Consider the following 20524-nt stretch of genomic DNA (forward strand, 5'->3'; position numbering starts at 1 on the left):
AGCCGCCCAAACAAGCGTCGGCCGTGCCGCCTGCTCCTGCCTCCCATGGCCGGCTGTGCTGCCACCGTTGGCCATGCCATCCCTCTATACTCACCCACACCTCCTGTTATTCTCCAGCGATGGCAGCCTCACACCGTAGCCGAAGAAGTCAACCCATGTACTCCCCTCCGCGTGGGCATCCACTATCGCATCTTCCCCGGCTCCGTGTTGTCCCCTTCCTAGGCCTTGCCATCGTCCATCGCCCTGGTGCTCTCGGCGTGGCGTGGTCAATGTGGTCAACGAACGACTTCCGGAAGAGTACTGTACGTGGAGAGGCTGACAGCTGGGTCCACAGCCGTAGCAAGGAAATGCCTCCTTATTACGCGCAAAATAATGATTCCTCCACCTAACAGCAGGGACCCACCGGACGGGCCACCGTATTTCGCGAAAAAAATGTTTCCCCCTGACTGCTAGGACCCACCAGCTACATCTTCGCACACAAGGAAGTGCGTCCATATTATGGGCAAAAAAAATGATTTGCCCCCTGACTGCTGGGACCCACCAGCTACATCTTCGCACGCAAATTAGTGCCTGACAGTCGGGACCCACCTGGTCGAAGCATACGTAGCGCTGTCATTTTGGTGGCGAACGTGTATGTACATACTAGTCGATCGGTCTGTCTGCAGGCTGCAGCGATGAACCGTGGCCGTGTAAGGAAGGGCACGTGTCGTAGTAGAGGCATGCACGTGTCGTAGTAGAGGCGCACACGTAGCATGTACACGTACGTACAACGGCCAGGGTGCAAGAAAGAAAATACGGCCAAGTATGTACATACGGGCGGGGTCTCGAACGCCTACTCGTGCATATATACGGACGGCCAGGGCTTGTGTACATGGAGAGGCAACAGACGGCAGCAATGGCGTCCTGTTCATCGGGCAACGAACTGGCTGGGTCGGAATGGAGAAACAATGTCCTGTTCATTGGGAGGCAACCGACTGGGTCGGTATACGTCGTATTCATCGAGAGCCAACCGGCTTGGACGTAATAGCCGATGGAAACGAGGCCTGGCGTACCGCAGAACGAAGGAAACGGCCTTGTGTTTGACCGGCCACGATGGAAACGGGATCCTATTCATCGGGAGGGGTCTGGCGTACCACAAAACGGAGGAAACTGACCTCCTACGGTTGAAACGGGGTCCTGTTGATCAGGAAGGGTGTGGCATACCGCAAAATGGAGGAAACAGACTTGTGTTGGAGTGCTATGGTCGAAACGGGGGTCCTGTTCATCGGGAGGGGTGTGGCGTACCGCAAACGGGACTCCACGGGATATTGTTCATCTCCACCATCGACCTCCTCCAGCCTCCACGGAGTCCTATTCATCCACCGTTGACCTCCTCCAGCCTCCACCTGCGACTGTTCATCCACGGGCTCCTGTTCATCCAGCCTCCACCGTGCGCTTCTCCACTAGCTACTGTTCAACCAGCCCTCTCCACGGGGTCCTGTTCAACCACCCCTCCACGGGCTACTATTCATCCAGCCCTCCACCGGCTACTGTTCAACCAGCCCTCCACCGGCTACTGTTCATCCAGCCCTCCACAGGGTCCTGTTCATCCAGCCCTCCACGGGGTCCTGTTCATCCACCGACTTAACCGATCAGGGTACTGTTCATCCAGCGGCAACGACCTCTACTACCATGGGGTCCTGTTCATCCAAACCCCCACCAGGAACTGTCCATCCAAACCCCCTCAACAACGCTCACTGTTCATCAAGGGAAGGAGGCAGCAATGTTCGATCGGCTTCAGTTAGCAGCAGTAGCGAAGTAATCACTCGGGTTTAGTTAACAGCAAGGATCGATCAATCGCTCGGGTTTAGTAATGCGTAGCCTGCAGTGCAATCACTCGAGTTCAGTTAGAGCCCAACGCCTCACACACACGCGCGTACGTACGAGAGAAACGTGCATTGCTCGGCCCCCGACCACCCACCGTAACCGGGAACTCCCCGATATTTTCCGCGCCCTCGCTTCTACCATGGTTTTTTTCCGTCATGGACAGCCCAAAGAATGTCATGCAGCTGCGTCTCCGGCCCGCCCAGGACGAGAAGCCCATTTTCTGTCATGACTTTTTGTCATAGAAGTAGGACCCCACCACATCTATGATGATACCGGGTTTTGTCACAATTATCATCATAGAAGTGTCATCAATATGGCAAAAAAAATTCGTTTGGCCCAAAATGTCACGAATGTGTCTTTTTTTGTAGTGTCCCCACTTCTAAAACAATTTTCGAAAAGATTTGCCTTTTCTTCGCCCCTCTTCCGTTCGTCTTCTTTGTTTGCTTTTTGTGAGCTCGTGTGTTGGATTGCTTGCTTTGTCACCAAATTGTCTGACTTTTCCAACACCAACAATAATGATTTTATTAGTACTCTAATTGCACCTGCTACTAATGCAAAATCTTGTGAAATTAATGCTGCTTTGTTGAATCTTGTTATGAAAGATCAATTTTCCAGCCTTCCAAGTGAAGATGCCGCATCCCATCTAAACAATTTCATTGATTTGTGTGATATGCAAAAGAAAAAAGATGTGGATAATGAGATTGTCCAATTAAAGCTATTTTCGTTCTCGCTTAGGGATCACGCTAAAACTTGGTTTTCATCTTTGCTTAAAAATAGTATTGATTCATGGAATAAGTGTAAAGATGCTTTTATTTCCAAGTATTTTCCTCTAGCTAAGATCATCTCCCTTAGGAATGATATTATGAATTTTAAGCATCTTGATCATGAACATGTGGCACAATCTTGGGAGAGGATGAAATTAATGATTAGAAATTGCCCACTCATGGTTTGAATTTATGGATGATCATACAAAAATTTTATGCTGGCTTGAATTTGACTTCTAGAAATCTTTTAGATTTGGCCGCGGGTGGCACTTTTATGGAAATTACTTTAGGAGAGGCTACTAAACTCCTAGATAATATTATGGTTAATTATTCTCAATGGCATACGGAAAGATCTTTCACTAGTAAAAAAGTGCATGCGATTGAAGAGATTAATGTTTTGAGTGGAAAGATGTATGAACTTATGAAATTATTTGCTAGAAAGAGTGCTCCTATTGATGCTAATGATATGCCTTTTTCTACTTTGATTGAAAACAATAATGAATCTATGGATGTGAATTTTGTTGGTAGGAACAATTTTGGTAATAACACGTATAGAGGTAATTTTAATCCGAGGTCGTTTCCTAGTAATTCCTCTAATAATTATGGTAATTCCTCAAACAATTCTTATGGAAATTATAATAATATGCCCTATGATTTTGAGAATAGTGTTAAAGAATTTATAAGTTCGCAAAAAAATTGCTTAAGATTAATGATTTAGCTAGGAACATGGATAGAATTTCTCTTGATGTTGATTCCTTGAAACATAGATCTATTCCACCTAAGCATGATATCAATGAGTCTCTCAAAGCCATGATAATTTCCATTTATGAGTGCAAAGAAAGAACCGCTAAGATGCGTGCTAAAAAGATTGGTTTATAAAAGCGTGTTCTTCTAGTTCCCGTGAGAATAATGATGAAGATCTTAAAGTGATTGATGTGACTCCTATTGAATCTTTGTTTTCCAATATAAATCTTGATAAAGATGAGACTGGAGATGAGTCAACTTTAGTTAAAAGGAGTCCCAATGATTTGGAGTTTTTAGATCTTGATGCAAAAATTAATAAAAGTGGGATTGGAGAGGTCAAAACTTTAAGTAGCAATGAACCCACTCTTTTGGATTTCAAGGAATTTAATTATGATAATTGTTCTTTAATAGATTGTATTTCCTTGTTGCAATCCATGTTGAATTCTCCTCATGCTTATAGTCAAAACAAAGCTTTTACTAAGCATATCGTTGATGCTATGATGCAATCTTTCGAAGAAAAGCTTGAATTGGAAGTTTCTATCCCTAGAAAACTTTACGATGAGTGGGAACCTACTATTAAGATTAATATTAAAGATTATGAATGCCATGCTTTGTGTGATTTGGGTGCTAGTGTTTCCATGATTCCAAAAACTCTTTGTGACGTGTTAGGTTTCCGTGAATGTCATAATTGTTCTTTAAATTTGCATCTTGCAGATTCCACTATTAAGAAACCTATCGGAAGAATTAATGATGTTCTTATTGTTGCAAGTAGGAATTATGTGCCAGTAGATTCATTGTTCTTGATATAGATTGCAATCCTACATGTCCTATTATTCTTGGTAGACCTTTCCTTAGAAAGATTGGTGCAATTATTGATATGAAAGAAGAAAACATTAGATTTTAATTTTCGTTAAGGAAAGGCATGGAAAACTTTCCAAAAAAGAAAATTAAATTGCCTTATGAATCTATTATGAGAGCCACTTATGGATTGCATGCCAAAGATGAAAACACTTAGATCTGTTCGTGTTTTATGCCTAGCTAAGGGCGTTAAACAATAGCGCTTGTTGGGAGGCAACCCAACTTTTTTTGCGTTGTAGGTTCTGTTTTGCATTAAATAATTCATATAGCCTCTGGTTAGATGTGGTTTTGTGTTTTAATTAGTGTTTGTGCCAAGTAAGACCTTTGGGATAGCTTACGATGATAGCTAATTTGATCTTGCTGAAAAAGAGAAACTTTTGCACCTAGGAAAACAATTCTAATTTTTAACAAGAGAGTGATAAAATATTGATTATTTTTGCAGAAGATTAATAAACAAATTTTTAGGTCTTCCTAATTTTTCAGAATTTTTGGAGTTACAGAAGTATTCGAAATATCCATATTACTACAGACTGTTCTGATTTTGTCAGATTCTGTTTTTCGCGTGTTGTTTGCTTATTTTGATGCATCTATGGCTAGTATCAGGGGCTATGAATCATGGAAAAGTTGGAATACATTAGATATTACACCAATAGAAATAAATAATGAGTTCACAACAGTACCAAAAGTGGTGATTTATTTTCTTATACTAATGAAGCTTATGAGATTTTCTGTTGAGTTTTGTGTTGTGAAGTTTTCAAGTTTTGGGTAAGGATTTGATGGACTATGGAATAATGAGTGGCAAGAGCCTAAGATTGGGGATGCCCAAGGCACCCCAAGGTAATATTCAAGGACAACCAAGAGCCTAAGCTTGGGGATGCCGCGGAAGGCATGCCCTCTTTCGTCTTCGTCTATCGGTAACTTTACTTGAGACTATATTTTTATTCACCACATGATATGTGTTTTGCTTGGAGCGTCTTGTATGATTTGAGTCTATTCTTTTTAGTTTGCCAGAATCATCCTTGCTGTACACACCTTTTGAGAGAGACACACATGAATCATGATTTATTAAAATACTCTATGTGCTTCACTTATATCTTTTGAGCTAGGCAAATTTGCTCTAGTGCTTCACTTATATCTTTTTAGAGCACGGCGGTGGTTTTATTTTATATAAATTGATGAACTCTTGCACTTCACTTATATTATTTTCAGAGTCTTTAAAACAGCATGGTAATTTTCTTTGGTTATAAATTTAGTCTTAATATGATAGGCATCTAGGAGGGATATAATAAAAACTATGAGAAGTTTGATTCCTTATGATTGTCTTGAGATATGAATATGGTGATATTAAAGTCATGCTAGTGAGTAGTTGTGAATTTGAGAAATACTTCTGTTAAAGTTTGTGAGTCCCGTAGCATGCACGTATAGTGAACCGTTATGTGATGAAGTCGGAGCATGATTTATTTCTTGATTGTCTTCCTTATGAGTGGCGGTCGGGGATGAGCGATGGTCTTTTCCTACCAATCTATCCCCCTAGGATCATGCGCGTAGTACTTTGTTTCGATGATTAATAGATTTTTTATATAAGTATGTGAGTTCTTTATGACTAATGTTGAGTCCATGGATTATACGCACTCTCGCCTTTCCGCCATTGCTAGCCTCTCTAGTACCGCGCGACTTTCACCGGTACAATAAACCCACCATATACCTTCCAAAACAGCCACCATACCTACCTATTATGGAATTTCCATAGCCATTCCGAGATATATTGCCATGCAACTTTCCACCGTCCCGTTTATATGACACGCTCCATTATCGTCATATTGCTTTGCATGATCATGTAGTTGACATCATATTTGTGGCAAAGCCACCGTTCATAATTGTCACTCTTGACTCATTGCACATCCCGGTACACCTCCGGAGGCATTCATACAGAGTCATATTTTATTCTAAGTATCGAGTTGTAATTCTTGAGTTGTAAGTAAATAAAAGTGTGATGATCTTCATTATTAGAGCATTGTCCCATGTAAGGAAAGGATGATGGAGACTATGATTCCCTCACAAGTCGGGATGAGACTCTAGACGAAAAAAAGAGGCAAAAAATGAGAGAAGGCCCAAATAAAAAATGAGAGAAAAGAGAGAAGGGGCAATGTTACTATCCTTTTAACACACTTGTGCTTCAAAGTAGCACCATGATCTTCATGACAGAGAGTCTCCTATGATATCACTTACATATAGTAGTGGGAATTTTCATTATAGAACTTGGCTTGTATATTACAATGATGGGCTTTCTCAAATTGCCCTAGGTCTTCGTGAGCAAGCGAGTTGGATGCACACCCACTTAGTTTGCATTTTGAGGTTTCATAAACTTATAGCTCTAGTGCCTCTATTGCATGGCAATCCCTACTCACTTACATTGATATCTATTGATGGGCACCTCCATAGCCCGTTGATACGCCTAGTTGATGTGAGACTATCTCCTTCTTTTTGTCTTCTCCACAACCACCATCTATACCACCTACAGTGCTATGTCCATGGCTCATGCTCATGTATTGCGTGAAAGTTGAAAAAGTTTGAGAACATTAGAAGTATGAAACAATTGCTTGGCTTGTCATCGGGGTTGTCTATGATTTAAATATTTTGTGTGATGAAGATGGAGCATAGCCAGACTATATGATTTTGTAGGGATAAGCTTTCTTTGGCCATGATATTTTGAGAAGACATAATTATTTTGTTAGTATGCTTGAAGTATTATTGTTTTTATGTCAATATTAAACTTTTGTTTTGAATCATACGGATCTGAACATTCATGCCACAATAAATGGAATTACATGGATAAATATGTTAGGTAGCATTCCACATCAAAAATTCTGTTTTTATCATTTACCTACTCGAGGACGAGCAGGAATTAAGCTTGGGATGCTTGATACATCTCCAATGTATCTATAATTTTTGATTGTTCCATGCTATTATATTATCTATTTTGGATGTTTTATATGCATTAATATGTGATTTTTGGGACTAACCTATTAACCTGGAGCCCAGTGCCAGTTCTTGTTTTTCCTTGTTTTAGAGTTTCACAGAAAAGGAATACCAAATGGAGTCCAAACGGAATAAAACTTTCTCGATGATTTTTCTTGGACCATAAGACATCCAGAGGGCTTGGAGTGCACGTTAGGAAAGCCACGAGGCGGCCACATGGTCGGGAGGCGCGCCCCCCACCCTTGTGGGCCCCTCGTGACTCCACCGACCTATTTCTTCCGCCTATATATTCTCAAATATCCCAAAACCTTGCAGGGGAGCCACGAAACCACTTTTCCACTGCCGCAACCTTCTGTACCTGTGAGATTCCATCTAGGGGACTTTTCCGGCATTCTGCAGGAGGGGGATTCGATCATGGAGGGCTTCTACATCAACCCCATTGCCTCTCCGATGAAGCATGAGTAGTTTACCACAGACCTATGGGTCCATAGGTAGTAGCTAGATGGCCTTTTCTCTCTTTTTGATTCTCAATACAAAGTTCTCCTCGATGTTCTTGGGGATCTATTCGATGTAATACTTTTTTGCGGTGTGTTTGCCGAGATTCGATGATTTGTGGATTTATGATCAACTTATCTATGAATATTATTTGAATCTCCTATGAATTCTTATATGCATGATTTGATATCTTTGCAAGTATCTTCCAATTATCGATATGGTTTGTCCAACTAGATTGGTTTTTCTTGCAATGGGAGAAGTGCTTAGCTTTGGGTTCAATCTTGCGGTGCTCGATCCTAGTGAACGAAGGGGAACCGACACGTATTGTATTGTTGCCATCGAGGATAACAAGATGGGGTTTTCATCATATTGCTTGAGTTAATTCATCTACATCCGTTCGCACACAAACACGTCACCATGTACCTCCAACGCCGAAGGTGATGCACCGCAGCTCACGTCGAAGGAGACCCGTCCGGAAGCGCGGTACGCAAACAATCCGGCGGGTGCTTTTCAGGACCCGAAACCCCACGCGCCCGGGAGGGACCCCGTCTGGACGCGCGGTGGCTATGGGCTGCCCTAGGTCGGTTTGCCCACCCCTAGAGCCTCGAGGATCGCTGCCCTTCAACGAAGAACAAATGAAGAACGAGAGAGAAAGAACAAGGGAGAGATGTAAAACTAGGGTAAAAAGATGATTGATTGTTCGATTGTGTGTTGTTCAATCGGCCTTCACCCCCTACATATATATGAGGCGGATGGACTTCCCGTACAAGAAAATGACTTAAATCACGTCCAAATCATCAAAAGTTACCCTAACTCGGACTACGAGGGCCGGAACTTCCGGTCTGGCTCGAAACTTCCGGGCTGAAATTATATCAAGTAGCCCTCTTGCACTGAATCTGCAGGCCGCATACTACTTCGGATGACGATGGTCCCAAAAGCAAAGTTTCAGATCTTGCAATGGAGAAAAAGTCTTCAGTTTATCACTTTTTCATCCGAGGTCATCTTGATGTCGAAATCGGCCCCGTAAATCTGCAAACAATGTTAAAATTCCAGTTTTCGGGGCGCACCGCATGCAAACTTTCGGTTTAGCCCGGAACCTACCCGGAAGTTTTGCCCGGAATTTCTGGGGCAAACTTATGCAGCACATTATTTTGGCTCTAAATTTTGCATGCGAACTCCGATTTAGACGTTTTTTATATCGAAATCGATCGTCTCGACGAGACAAAGACAATCCATGTAGAAACATTTCTCATATGAAGCCATCTTGGGGGCGTAATCAGCTGAATAGTGTTCTGAATATAAAATCTGAGTACTTCAAACACAACTTCGGCCTTAGAGATGAGACCGGATGGATATGGCCCAAATATGAAAGTTTCTCCTTTTGATGATACAGAACTTTCTCACTTTGAGCACTTCTCCATTTGAGGCCATCCTAATTAAGTTCTTGGCCATGTCAAAATCTGGTGTCAACACATGCCCCCCTATTTTTTGGCAAACTTGTGTGCCAAAAAATAACTTGCACGATGTTTTTTCTAAGGACGATGTCAACACTCCATCGGCCATTTTGCATGTTCTTAGGACAATAAGTATATATCAGCCATTGCTTGTTTGAACCTCTTGAGGCAAACTTGGGTGAAAACTTCTCAGCTTTATAACAATCCGGTGATAAGGTTCCATAGACTAAAACCATCCTCCGAACCATATTGTTCTCCCTTTTTCTAGGATTTTGCAGATAATCAAGAATGAACTTCCTTCAATCCTTACTTCATCTGCATAAGATTTTCATTAGTGGCCGAGATGGTGAGCTCCAATTCGGCCTTACCTATGTTGGCAAGAATAAGCATCAGCTATTGATAGATGTGCCATACACCATGACCAACATGGTAGCCGAATGCTTGCTATGCCAACTCTCTCCAATTGTCATGTCTAGATATATGAACAATTTTAAAGCAACCCAAGGTAAATCTTGCATCTAGACATACCAAAAGATAAACTATAAGTGATTCATCAAAACGTTGATAACCCTTGGATACTTGTTGCACTACTAATAACGAATCATTGAAAGCATCAATATGTATATCACCTATAGCAAGGAAAAGCTCCAATCCGAATAACAATGCATATTCGGCTTTGATCATTTGTGCATAAATATTTTAAGCGGCATGAGGCTTCACAAAATAACACCATAAGGAGATATATAAACAATACCAACACCTTGGCCATTGCTACAATTTTAACCATAAAAATAACCCCCATGGTACTAGAAAGACTAGGACAATATCAATGAACATCTAGTTTGTTTTGGTCTCCAATTGAACTAAGGACGATGTTAGGATACTACATCATCCATGCTTTGACATATTCTTAGGGTGATAGATAAATATCGGCCATTACCATGAGGTCCATGTAAAATTCACCGACCAAAGTATGTATAGCCGAAATAAACAAATTAAATAGTAATAAAATATTTTGGCCCTTTTATATTAGCAACAAAAATGAAACTAACCAAATGTATAGTGATTTGGTAATACCCTCTCATGATATAGAAAATTGTGTTGCATCCACGGATCAAAATGAATCCATGGAGGGTAATTGATCATACCTAGGGATGAATTCCATGGAAAAGGCATCAATTGCATGGTTGAAGAAAATGGATGATGTGCTAACTGAAGATTTTGATGTTGTGATGCACACCTTCGGCTTAATTGTTTGTTGCTTCCATCCTTCTCTTTCTTTATTTTTATTGTACTTGTTGCAATAGAAGCATGCAAATCATTTTTGTCATGATTGATCTTCTTGGGAACCCATGCCATGTTCTTCTTTCTCAGCTCTTGTGCACTAAGATTTTGTAATTCCTTCTTTTGCCAATACGACAAGCCGAGTGGGCATGTCGGCTATGATTTTGCTTCAACCAATGGCAACTCGTTTTGGACCTTGTGCACCCTCAACGTCTTTTCTTCAGATTTGGCACTCTGATTTTTATCAATTGATTGCTTCACTTCTTTGCCTTTTGTAGCCAATGTCAACACTTTAATTGGCTCTTTATCCTTTAAGATCAAATCTGAATTGGCACTCTTGCGACCATCTTTTTTAACTCGATATACTTGTTTGATCATCTTTTTCTTCTTTCTTGAGCTCAGGACCGATTCCTTATGATTGAAACGGTCTTTAACATGTGATTGTTCAAATGTTGATCTTCTTGGAACTGCATAATATTGGTGAGATGGTTTAAAATAAGATGGAGAATGTGCCCTTGTATCATACCTGTCCCATGATGGATATGAATCTACCATGAGCACAGGAAGGCATCCACGACATTGGCATTGGCGGCCCAAAATAAGGATATGAATATGTTGCATGAAAAATTTCACTTTTCCAATACCGATCCTCATATTTGCGCCTTGGGGGTGATCTTGATGCTTTTGCATTAGTTGGCCGATAAGAACTCTTCACTCTTCTTTTGATATTTATATAATAATTGTGCAAAAGTGACCTTGGATTTCTTGCACTTGTGCTTATTGCGGCCTTTGTTTCCTTTGGTTGTGCTTGCACCGATCTCTGAATTTGCTTGCTGCCCCCAGTCCTGGGCGTCTCCATTGTAGGTTCGATGGAATTTTCGCCCTCAAGATTATGTTCATTATGCTCTTTAACAACTTCTTTACTTGAAAGCTTGATCCCATCACCTGCAATTTTTACCTTCTCTTTAAATGGATCGGCTTGAAGTAGCTGATGCAAAAACTTTCTGCCATCGGGACCAATCGGAATAGACTGGTCATCTCTTGGTGTCTCAACAAATTTCAATCGTCCTTTATCAATGGCCGATTTAACTATTTGACGAAACATGTTGCAATCCTCAAAATTATGCTTGGACGAATCATGCAACTTACAATACATTCGTCCCTGGACAAATGGGTCAACATAGTGATCAAGAATTCTAATATAATTATTTCTCAACAACAAATTAAATATTTGATCACACATGCTTGAATTGAAGGTAAACTTTTTATTCTCTAGCCGATCTTGTTGTGAGAACGGCTTTGGAGTTAAGGAAACGAATGGTTCAGATGTTGCATCACCCCATTCGGCTATGCATTGTGTTTTGCACTCTATCTCCGATGTCTTTGGATAAGAAACTATACTGGCATCGGTTTGCTCAGAGGATTTTAACCTTGGCTTTAAATTTCTGAAATCAAAGTAGTTAGAACATACACGTCTCAATTGAGACCATGCATAAGCCAAGCATGAAGCAAGAAAAGCTACCCAATTAGATATGAACTTTAAGTAAAGCAATGGGAAAAGCTATGGCTGCAGTAATAAGTCACTATCGGTCTCTTTGAATGGTACAATATATTGACCGATATGCTTAGTAACAATTTTATTGCTAACAAGTAAATTGCCCTTCTTCATTGGTCTTTGAAAATTACTTACTAGAATTTTTCTAATAGATGCATCAACAATAAAGTTGTGACCAAATCTGAAAATAGGTAAATTACTTGCTAGACATACCTCTTCAAATATGTTGGGAGAGCATGATGATTGCATATGATGAATAATATTGTGCTTTGCTTCTGGATGACTTCCCAACACCATGTCACAATTTTCTTCTTGATTTCATGCATCATAAATTTGAAGATCTTTGTCAATCGAACTTTGTTCGGCTACTTGTTCTTGTCCTTGAAGCTTGTCAATTTCTATGGCACGAAACTCATACGGCAGGAAGTAGGTTCCATTAACTTCGGAAAAATCAAGCATGGTTGTTTTGCTATGCTTGCCATGCCCTTTCTCAATAATACTTGCCTCTTTGGATTTGATGGATTCGGAATATATACTACTTGATTCGGCTTTTTCAACCGAAGCACTTTCAAGTTCCGAATCATCCTTCTTTTCATTGATACTACCCATTGGCAATGCTTCTTTTACTTGAGCCAATTGTTTTTCTATTTGTTTCTGCCGGCGAGCGGCAAAGTTGGCTTTAAGATTTTTCTCAATTTTAGCCCACTCCGGATACGATTGCCCCCCGATGTTTTTAGATTCTTTCGGCAATGACACACAGGTGTTGCTGAAATTTTGCAGTAGTGTAGGGGGTGTATAATATGATTTAGTACTAGGTGAAGGCATATGCATTGTTGTAAAACCATATTTTTGCTCGCCAATTTTATCAATTGGCAAAGATTCATCTTCTTGCAAAACTCTAGTTTTTATTGCGGCACAATCAGGAAATAGCCCTTTTTCATGTTGTTCAAGGCAAATAGCACTAATCCTCTTATTCTGGGCTAAACTCTTCAATGCAGCCACCACTACCTCATCTTCTACAATATTTGGCACAACCGCTCCTGTAAAATTTACATTTATTCGGCTATGACTTGAAAGGTGTGAAGCCGAATTTTGAGCATCTATAGTTGTGTATGGTGCCGAAAAATTACTAACATGAGGTGTAGCATATGACGGTTGAGAGTAACTGGCCGAATAGCTAGCAGTAGCATGGCCAATTCTCCCATCCATCGGCAAGGTTGGATTCACATATTGAAAATTAGTTGTCGATGAATAAAAAGGTCAAACACTTTCTTGTATGCTATTGGAAATTTTAACATGATGTGTTTCAAATTGATAAACCAAACCCATCATGTTGTTCATCGGCATATGGATTTGTGGGGTTGCCGATGCATGAGAGTTTGGATACATATGTTGTATGTTGCTAAAATCATAAGAATTTGAAGCATGAAGATTGCTTTGCATTGGCCCTTGCGCATAATTAGATGCATGATCGAAAAAACTATGGCTAGCCGATACATTATGCTCATTAGGTGATCCAGCAACAACATATGGATTATTTGCATCTACAAAGGGGAATTGGGTATTCATATTACCTTTGTAGATTGCAGCAACTTGATGACAATCTCTTCGTAGCAAGAACGGGTTGGAGACCGTTCAAAGCTTCGTCCCCAGCAGAGTCGCCAAAAAGTGTGTTCGCACACGAACACGTCACCGTGTACCTCCAATGCTGAGGGTGATGCACCGCAGCTCACGTCGAAGGAGACCTGTCCGGAAGCGCGGTACGCAAACAATCCGGCGGGTTCTTTTCAGGACCCGAAACCCCAAGCGCCCAAGAGGGACCCCGTCTGGACGCGCGGTGTAGCGACCCGACCTCAGACGGTCAAGTCTCTGTGCTTAAGTGTCATCCCTGGATCGGTATGCTGACACACACAGTACTCGAGGATTTATAACAGAGGTAAATCACATGTAAAAAGTAACGTAAATAATATTACCTCAATCCAAAATAGCGGAAGTAACAAGGTTGTGGATTCCCATTAACACCAACGACAAAGTTGAGTGTAGAAATAGTAACCCTAACGTATCACTTACTCGTCGTAAGATATCCTGCAACATGAGACTTTGCAGCCACAAAGGGTCAGTACATTGAATGTACTGGCAAATTCACACCATAGAGAATGATGAATAAAGGCTATCACTACATGCATATTTGGCTGGTGGAAAAGCTCTATGGTTATAAGGTTTTTGCGAAAAGCCAATTTTTCCCTACTGCAAAGGAATAAATTTTATTTAACTATCATGGTGGTTGTTGAACATTGAGAATGGTTGACAGCATTCTCAATCCCAATTAAGCATCATCATTAAACCCAACAAATTATTTAAAGTAACATGATGAGATTCACATGATAATCCAGGTACTAGATACTCAAGATGTCCATAACCGGGGACACGGCTAATCATGATTAGTTTATACACTCTGCAGAGGTTTGCGCACTTTTCCCACAAGACTCAATCGCCTCCGTTTGGTTTCTCGCACTACATGGTGTTTGAGAAGACGGATGACCGAGACATAGTCTTTCAGAAGCGCTAGCACCTTACGATGGATAGACCGTTACACCTACTTTCCCCTACATCTGCTAGTCTACCCTGTAAGAGTTCGCACGACTTAATCAACTATGCTAGAGCCCATAATAGCTTGTGGCTGCACACGGAAGTTTCTAGTATGAAAAATCTCATGATCCCTTTGAGCCTGGGTGGCGGTCCATAAAAAAACAGGCAATCCTGGTCTACCCAGGTGCCTAGACAGGCAATCCTGGAATACCCAGGTACCTCAATCCACCCAGATGTGTGTTTAAGTTGCCACCTTAAGTAAACCATTAATTAACAATCTCACATCTGTCATGAATACTCTCAAAACCCAATCCACGTCTACGAGCATAGCATGGCAATATAAGCATAACGTAATAGTAACTCCCAAGGTTTGAATGCAGGGCAATAGGTTCCTACCTCATCAACTACTTCCCAATACCCACATGTTATCAATCCTACTCATGCAATGTTTGAGGGTTGAAACTAATGCATAAAAACTGGGTATGAAAGGGATATGATCAAAGTGTGAACTTGCCTGCAATGTTGATGAAGATGATTCGCACTCAAAACTCTTGATAGTTCTACTCGTCACACTCCGGTCAATCTATCGTAAGCAAGCAATAGTAACCACACATAAGCAATCACTCAAAGATCGGAAGAACGAAGAAGACAATTCGGAAAACATCAAAACCAAGCAAATAACTCTTGCAACATAAAACAATTTCTAACAGTACCAAAATTATGTGAATTTGGCCTTATCAGAAAGTTTAGGTCAAGAGCTTCGATTTGCAAAAAGAATCAACTAAACGGAGCTACGAAACTCAAGTTATGATCAAAAGAAGTTTGAATTAAATCTGATCTAAATTCGAAATTTTAAAATTTCAAAAACATGTTTGGGTTGGATTACTGGATAGAGGGATCATAACGAAGAAGTGGGCGTTGGTTTCGTTGGATTTGGACAAACGAGTAAAAAGTTATGGCTATTTGAAAAATCAGGGCCAAGTTGTTTTACGGAAGAAAAAATAGATACGGGCTAGGGTCTAATATATAAATACGTAGACTAATTGATAATCTAATTATTTTATCATATTAGTCTAAAAATAATAAACTACGGAGGTATAAGAAGAAAAAAAACAAAGAAAGATACTTTTAAAAGGCAGAGAAAAGATGACTTTGGAGAGAAGAGAAAATTTCTAGAAGTCGCGCCGGAGAGGAGAAATATATTTTTCTTAAATGAATCTAGTCAAACCAAAATATTGATTTAACCCGAATCGGATGATTTTTAGAGGCTCTATGGGTCTATATTTATTGATGGAAAAGAGGTTTAGAGGTCAAAGGCTAGGCAATGTGGGACTAAACGTAGACGTAAATATACAAAATAGAGAAGAAAAGAGGCGGATGGCCTAAAGGCCTTCGGCCGGCCGCGCGCACGCTGCGTTGCAGTTTTTTTACAAAATTCGGCCTAAGAGAAAAAAAAGAAAAAGAAAGAAAAGGCTGATTGGGCCTGGCCTATTTAAGAGTGAAAAAACAATGGGGTGCCAGAAGCTACTATACTGCGCATGTAGGCGATAAATAAATATGGGCCGCATGTACAGTTTTTTTAATAGAAACAGAAGGAAAACCGAATAACAATATAAAATAAAAAATTTATATAGGCATATTATATATCGTAATTTTCAGAAAAAGATTTTCTACGACATGAACATTTTTCTAGCATTAAGTAAAATACACACAAATTCTAATAATTCCAACAGTGCTCCTGCTCTAATAAGATCCAACAAAAATCATTTTAAAAATATCAAAATGATATCAAATTTATTTCTCTCCAATTTTCTGTTGTAGGGAATCATGTTACCCTATTTTCCATGTATTTTATTTTTGGAGAAAAATGATTTGAATAAAATCCAAATAACTCCAAATTGAAAAAATAATTCCAAAAGACTTTGAATTTGATCCTTTGAAACTCCCAACTCATATTTCATATAATTTGAAGAAGTCATTTTATCTCCTCTCGTGAAAATCATTGAGTTGCATAAAGTTTCAGAATTGTAAATATTTTCCAAATGAAATTCAAATATTTTCAACACCCCTTGTCATTTAAATAAATGGAAGAAGTCATGTCATCTTCTCTCCAGGGTTTCGTGGTGAAAAGAATTTGAATTCACGGAGATCACGAATGCAAAATGAAAGTTTGGGAAAGTCCTTTTATTCCCTCTCATTTAACTTTCAAAAAGGTTTCGAATTTCACTCAATTTCACACAATCAATCAAAATCAATCAAATCTATCTATTTATTATAACATTCCAAAATTTAGAATTTTGGGATGTTACAAACCTACCACCCTTAAAAGGAATCTCGTCCTCGAGATTCGGAGAGGCTAGAAAGAAATAGGTTAGGTTCGGGGTCTCTTCAAAATTTCATCAATCGTCTCCGGGGTCTGGGGTGCTACCACCCTTAGAAGCATGGTTACGGTTCCATCAAAACTCATATACTTCATCCATATTGTTAACAGTGTCGGTCTTCTCAGATCTTCAGGATAATTCCTTATCTGGGCTCTTTCGGTAGTGGCATAACCTTTTCCTCAATTCTTCTGTCTTTCATCTTGGTAAGGTTCTTCTGTGACTGGGTCTTCTTAGCTGACGGGTCTGGCGCCAAAACTAAACAACTATCGATATCTCATGGTGGTCAACAATTTATGGTTCCTTCTGCAGGAAATGGGTCTGGTTGATCCTCACCGTATAACCTACGGTTGGCAAAAGCTGCCTTGTACAAGGGAAAATTCTTATACCATTCTAAGGTTTAAACAGGGTTTTGATCATCGTCTCTCTACTATAGGTAAGTCACTCAGATTTACCATCCCATATAGCAAGGCGAATAATAAGAGTAAGTCGGTATGGTGATCAATCCATCCCGCACCCAAATCATTACCTTGTATACGGTTTAGCGGATCTCGCATTCTAACACTCGGTCATCCTCACAAGCATTGCAGAATTTCTCTTGTCGACGAACCAAGGTTCGGATAAATCCATTGATTCTGCAAGCCAAACAAACATCTATCGTTCCTTCACAACTCTCAGGTTTTGCGTAACTCCTATAAAATCGTCTGTCGATAAACGTCGTATCTTCCTCCAGGGTTTTTCCTTCAGCAAGAATGTGCTTGCTTCTTGGCAGGTCCTGGGGCCTGTGGGTTATGGCACATCTCATCACTTGTAGTCCTTGAACTTATCATCGGGCAACTGATCATTATTCCAACTTCCAACTTCCTAGTATTCTTAAATGCATCCAATTGTACTGTCTTACTTCCTTCTATTGGCACCAAACTAGGACATGATTACTCAGACTCATCATGGAGTTTCCATTGATCCATATTTCCGACATCATACCTCCTTTATATCCAATAGTAATTTATCTCTTCATCCTCGTGGGATATCCCTCATACCGAGATAAAAACTTATACTTATGAAGTCCATATTCCACTTCGTGGAACATCATTATCCTTTCCAGGGTCAAGCGTCCTTACAGGGGAATATTGGCCATCTCTGCATGGCACTTCTTCAACTGGGAAACGTGAAACACATCATGAACTCCTGACAGTCCTTCGGGTGACTCCAACTTGTTGGCCACTTCTCCCATACGCTCCAAAACTCGGTATGGTCCTACAAATCTCGGGGCTAACTTTCCCTTAACTCCAAATCGTTTAACTCCTCGCAGAGGGGACACACGAAGACATGCTCTGTCTCCAATTTCATAGACTACCTCCTTGCGTTTTTAGTCTGCATAACTCTTCTGCCTGGACTGAGCTACCTTCAGTCTATCTCGAATCAACTTAACATTCTCTTCTGACTCCTTGATCACATTTGGTCCAAACAACTGACGGTCTCCAACTTCATCCCACATACTCTTGGGGTATCACACATATCGAGACAAAACTCGTATTCATTTTGTCCGAAATCCACTCAGTGGAGTATCCTTATCTTTTCCAGGGGTCAAGGGTTCTTATAGGGTACTACCACCCTTAAAATGCACAAATCTTCCATAGACCATATTTCTCATATCCTTAGAAATGGTCAAAATCCTTCTTCATAGAGTAACAACTCATAAAATCCATATCAGTACCAACGATGCTAACTTTATTCATTCTCAATGATTACAATCTCTCGCTTTTCCATTACATGTCTCAACTCAACACCTCAATATAAAAGAAAATGTTCTCACTTCTACTACTCCATTTCTTTTGTTGCAAACTCAACTATCTAGCACAAGTTTCCTTCTCCTTGGGGCATTCTCTGGCAAAGTGCCCTGCTCCATTACAACTAAAACATATTACTTCTGACAAGTATCGAGGTTTCCTTTTTGGGCAACTATTGAGGTAGTGCCCTGACTCCTTGCACCTGTAACAGGTGATATGACTCAGGTCCTTCCTGGAATCCAATCTGCTTCTCTTCCTGGACCTTTCCATGCCAATCATGGCTTCTATTTCTTGTGGGTCATATTCTACTTCCTCTGTCGGGAATTCTACTAGATCCCCATTCAAACAATTTTGGGAGATGTGTCCTTCTTCTCCACATGAATAGCAAGACTTAGTGCAGGGTTTACTCGGGTCTTCTTTAGGTGTGTCCTCTATCTCGTCCTTCATCACAACTTCTTCTAAAATTTCCATGAGGGCTCCTTTCATTACTTCTTTCTTTTGCTGAATGGTTCGTTGTACCATGGGGTAAATGTGACACTGAGCAGGATAGTGGGTAGTCCCTTCACACAAGAAACAAGTAATCTGCCTAATTGGGCATTCTTCAACTGGGTGACTTCCTTCACAATTAGGGCATTCATCCTTGTGTTCTTTATGGGTGTGTCCTATTTCTCCACAAATCTTGCATGCACAAGGTTTCTTCATATCCTTTCCATAAGGCTTCAACTTCTGGGACACAAGCCGAGACTTTGGCAGAGTCAACTTAAATTCTTTCCAAGTGGTTACTCCTTGCCATCCATTGATGGTTTGGTACATCCTCCACCAAGTAGCAGCACCTCTTTCAAAGCACTGAAGAGCATGCTGGGTCATATCCTTTCCGACTATAGGGTTATTCTTCATGTGATCCTCCATGTTCTGAATCCATCGGTCCGTCTCCAATTGACTCATCGGTCCAGAAAATACAAGCTCATCTCCATTCATCCTCTATTGGGTCCATGGGTTTGGGGTGAGATAAGAGAGAGGGAGAGGGATACACACAATACAAACAAAAGTTTTGAAAAGACAGATTTTATTTGGGGCTGTCGGAAAACATCAAACAAATGACAGCTCACAAACGTCGCATCTAGCGTAGGCATATAACAGGGGTTTGGTCTTCTAGAGGTTAATAAATCTTCAAGGTCGTTCAAGTCTTGTTCATGCCTCCAATGGTTTCTTCCGATCATGCTTGTCTTTCTCAAATCCTTTTGCCAGATCACTTCTGTTGTCGTAAAGTCTATCGTGACGTCCTTTAATATTCTAGAGTTGCGTTTCAAACTTCTAGGTTTCAACATCCTTGGCATGAACCATGGTCATACTGTCCTTCAGTTCCTGACAAATCTCTGGTATCTCGAGGTTGTAGCTCCTCCAGCTTGGTTACTTTCAGCTTTTGGTTCCTGAGTTCTTCACGAAATGCTTCATTGTCTAATACGGCTTCATGGAGATCCTGGTGATACACCGGCTAAGGTTAAAACTTCCTCTTACTAATAGGTGCTCCATCAGCCTTCTTCCATCAAATCCATTCTGAAGAAATGCATCCTTAGCTCAGCACGGTGACAATAGCATCAGCGAGCGATGACATCACGGATAACCGTGTTTCTGCTCTTGTCATTCCCATGAGCTATCATTCCATAGTTGATATCTCCTACCTTAGGGTTTTCTTTGACAAAACTTCGAGTTCTCATGCTCCTTGTTTCTGTCTTTCTTTGATACACCTTGATCTCGGGTATTGACA

The sequence above is a fragment of the Triticum aestivum genome, chromosome 2A (genome assembly GCF_018294505.1).
Source record: "Triticum aestivum cultivar Chinese Spring chromosome 2A, IWGSC CS RefSeq v2.1, whole genome shotgun sequence".
In the NCBI taxonomy this organism is placed as follows: domain Eukaryota; kingdom Viridiplantae; phylum Streptophyta; class Magnoliopsida; order Poales; family Poaceae; genus Triticum; species Triticum aestivum.